This window comes from Anarrhichthys ocellatus, unplaced genomic scaffold (genome assembly GCF_004355925.1).
Source record: "Anarrhichthys ocellatus isolate YVR2014 unplaced genomic scaffold, GSC_Weel_1.0 scaffold110, whole genome shotgun sequence".
Classification (NCBI taxonomy): domain Eukaryota; kingdom Metazoa; phylum Chordata; class Actinopteri; order Perciformes; family Anarhichadidae; genus Anarrhichthys; species Anarrhichthys ocellatus.
In genome coordinates, this window is record NW_022280140.1 from 869,458 (window position 1) to 873,884 (window position 4,427).

At 39.5% G+C, this 4,427-nt stretch overlaps 1 protein-coding gene across 1 annotated transcript in view; it reads left to right on the forward strand.

Moving 5' to 3' along the window:
* Positions 1–4,427, forward strand: part of LOC116399363 (gamma-enolase) — a 19,780-nt gene that overhangs the window by 823 nt on the left and 14,530 nt on the right. The window lies entirely within an intron of this gene.

Below are 4,427 nucleotides of genomic sequence, written 5' to 3' on the forward strand. Positions count from 1 at the left end.
TGTGTGTGTGTGTGTGTGTGTGTGTGTGTGTGTGTGTGTGTGTGTGTTTGTGTGTGCGTGTGTGATTTCGCTTCATGCACTATTTTGGAAAAAGGAGTATGCATGTGCAAAATATTTGTTTATGTGGGTTTTGGCTGCAGAAATATTACGTGTGTATGGTTTCTTGGATTTCTTGGAAAATGGCTGTCAAGTGTGTGTTTGTCTGTGTATATACATGTGTGTTTGTTCAGGTGTGTGTTTTAGCGACAGTGTGTGTGTGTGTGTGTGTGTGTGTGTGTGTGTGTGTGTGTTTTGGCTATACGGGAATACTATCTGCTCATGCAGTCAAGTCTAGTCTCTGGTATATCCAGTGTGTGGTGTGTGTGTGGTGTGTGTGTTTGATGGTTAATTATTTTTTCAATATGGCAGGCATGGGAAAGTGTATGTTCATATTTGTGTGTGTGTGTGTGTGTGTGTGTGTGTGTGTGTGTTTTGGCAGCAGGAACATTGTGTGTGTGATCTTGCAGTTAATCATGTTTGAGTTCCTGCTATATCAAGTGTGTGTGTGCGATAGCTGATATCTAACATGGAAGACACAGAAATGTGTGTGTGTGTTGTCACTCTGTGTGGGTGGATGTGATATGTGTGTGTGTTTGTGTATGTGTGTGTGTGTCAGAGTACTTGTGATAATTGCGAGTTAAAAGATGTGTATGTGTGTAAATGTGGACACATTATTGCGTATGTGTGAGACTGCTCCACTTCCTCTTCTGTGTGTCTGCCATACGTGCTATGATCAGCCTTCTTCCTCCTCCTCATCCTCCTCCTCCTCCTCCATCTCTTCATCCCCCTATTTCTCCTCTCTTCTCCAGCCAAACAGGGTCATTTAATTATTCATCTCTCTCCTCCTCTCTTTATCTCTCTATCTCTCTCTCACACTGCCTCGCTTCCACTCGCTCTCCATTTCGTCCTCCCTCCCTCCCTCCCTCCTTTCCTCCCTCTCTCTCTCTCTCCTCCTTCTGGCCATCCTCTCATTCTCTTTGCATGTATTTCTATTTAAATCCATCTTTCATTCCTCCTCTCTGTCTTTTTCTGTTGACTCTTCCCTATCTTCATTTGTTTCTCTCCCTTCATCTCCATGTATGTTTTTACGAGGGTCGTTTTTACAATTAACCACAAAATGGCAAAACTTCATTTACATTTTTTTCTTAGCTGTCCAGAGAGTTTGGGATAAGTTATTTCAGACGTCCAGGCTTCTGGAAGTAAACGTCACATTCAGTTTGAGCACTTTGAACATTGGATGAATGTTAAACTCTCTCATCAATGCAAAAGATGAACAACTTTGTCACAATCCTGACGATACAGAGCTTTATGTTTACTTCTTTCTGACTAAATAATCTCAATTCAAGGTTTAATTACCGGCTTTTTGCATAGACTGTATATAAGAAGTGGACATAGTCACGTGACGTCACCCATTGGTTTGTGGACGGACATTTTGAAGCCTCGAGTTTGGCAATTTGGCCGTCGCCATCTTGTTCTTTTGCAACCAGAAGTGACGCGAGAGGGTAGAGAAAACGCCTTGGTGGAGACCTGTCAATCACTGTGTAGCCCCGCCCTAAAGCATCCCCTGCTTTATGGTCTGTGTGACTCTAAATGGACCATAATGTACTAAATGAACATCATGCTGTATTGAAGAAGACTTGAAGCTAGAGATTGAGACCATAAACTCATGTTTACAATGTTTACTGAGGTAATAAATCAAGAGAGAAGTAGAGTTATTTTCTCATAGACTTCTATACAACCAGAGGAGTCGCCCCCTGGTGGACACTAGAGAGAATGCAGCTTTAAGACACTTCACTTTTCAGACCCGGAGGTTGCCGCCTAGCTTTTTGTCATTAACTTTGTCAGCAGATGTTGACACTATATAAATAAAGGCATCCAATGCCCAAAGTTAAATCTTAAAATATGTGTTAATCCGATGTAATTTAAAGGGATCGTCTGCTGAGTTTGTGTTGTTATAAAGTTATGGGATTTGTAAGAAACAGATTGGTAAAGCACATAGTTATCCTGACTTTTAGTCCCTGGTGTCGGTCAAGCTCACAATCAGCTTTATTGGTCAAATATGTGAGCACACCTAGACAGAATTAAACTAGTTTTAAGTTGCTTTCAACGTACTTAGAACAATTTACAGGAAGATAGACACACAGCTAAGTAGAAGGACAACAAAGCCGAACAAATACAGGTACAAATAAACATAAAACTTCCCCCCAATGCAACTCTCTGCATCTTTTCTTAGACGCTTCTTGTAAATGAGTTTGTAAATAAATCTTTAAAACTCACTCCATTCAAAGCTAAATAAGAAAAGAAATCCTAAAATATAATACTTCTCATGATGAGTACATTGAATTGATTTGAGCCAGGAGATCATAGATTCAGTATTTTTATCCATCATTCACTCCATTTTGTCTTTCTGGCTTCATTCCTTCTTCCTCTTCTCATCGGTCTTCCCCCTCTTTCTTCATCTATCTGCACCCCCCCCCATACAGAGACACTGTATATACAATAATATACATGTTGTCCTCCCCCTGCGTGCCTTCATCCCTCTCTCCCTCATTCACTCTCTCCCCTGGCTCGCCCTCTCACGTGTTATCTCTTTTATTTTTTTTTTCAGTGCCGCTATATTTTTCTGCTGAGCACTGCAGTCTCCGGTAGGTGTGGTGCGTTGATGGGTGTCCTCCCTCTCTCTCTCTGCTGTAGAGCTTACGTAACTCACAGCACAAACAGCACAGAGACACAGGCAGAGATGGAGGAGAGAGAGAGAGAGAGAGAGAGAGAGAGGAGATAAGAGTTATAACTCATTGAGGTGGAGACAGCAGGAACATATGTTTATGGATATGAGATGAGTGCTTGCTGGAAATATTGAATTACACTCAAAATACGAGTGCAGCGAGGTGCAGGAAGTCTGTACATAAAATGACTTAAAATGAGTTTATTTACACGATATTATTAAATGTGTGTTATTAACAAGGTGTTAATATTTCATTTTTAAACGTCAATAACGGTATACAGGACGACAAAGGAACATGTCATTGTTTAACTCGGATTACTTTAAATCGGATTAAGATGCTATTTAAACTTAATCCGTCGAGATGTTGATCCTTGACGCTGACTTTCTTCCAACTTGTCACAGTAACATAAAGGCTCACGGTTACTTTAATGTCTCTTTCTATGTTCTGAACACCATGACAATGACCCTAAATCGCTCTCACGTTTCTCAAAAAGAGATTGTAAAGAGGGCCTCAAATTTCTTTGAGCTTGCGGGACTTTTATCACAACTGTGACCGGGGTTAAAACAAAAGTTAGGTTGGGTAAAATACTGAAAACTAACATGTAGCTGCAGTTTTTCACCTGTAATCAGTCAGGTGAACGTGATGTTAAACCAGACGTGACATCTTCTTGATGAAACAATGCTGCTGTATTTAATCAACCAACACAAGCATAATGAGGCAAAAAACAGCTACATCACCCTTAGATGCTTACTTTTGAGCGGATTATATAATCAAGTAGTCTGCTCACAGTGTTCATGTTGGGTCTTTACATACATGACAACATATGGAAAAAATGTATGTATTTTATGCTTCATTTTTTAATTAGGCATTGATAGTTTTCCACCACCCAGCTGTGCATTAGTGGTCTATTATCAACTGTTTTTGGCTATAATTAAAACTACGGTAATCTATATTTTGTATACTGGAGGTTCTGTAGTGTGTTATTTAATCTTTACACAGTACAGTAATTACATCTGTACAGTCATTTCAAACGTATTGTTTGCTATACTGTATTCTGAAAACAGTCAATAAGATTCAATAAATCGCGAAACTGTCCGTGACTTTATATTCATGTAATATATATACAAATGTCAAATAGATGGTACTCTGCATGTACAAATAAAGAAAAACAAATCCACAAACCCAGATAGACGTGATCACTATAAGTTGTTGCTGTATTTTATTTTATCTTTGTTTAAATATGCTGATAATGGTAATTGTTAAACATTACTTTCACTTGATGTTAGCATTTAGCTCAAAGCACCCTGCAGCTGTTTGGCTGTGGACTCTTGGTCTTGTTTGAAATAGGATTTTATGTCACAGATAATTAGGTCCGGGTGGTATTTATAGACATTCACACATGCTGATTAAAATTTCATAAGGGTGGGAATATCAGTGAAAATGCTGCTGCTTTGAGGATGTGAGCAGGGCACAGAATGATGTAAAAACAGAATGATGTAATGATGTAAAAGAATGATGTACAACAGTTGGCAGGCGTCCTGTATTCTGCAGTAGAAACTTTGGAAAAAAAATCTGCAGTACTCTTGGGTGGGGCTTCAAAACAGCAACAAAAGAGAGAGAGAGAGAGAGAGAGAGAGAGAGAGAGAGAGAGAGAGAGAGAGA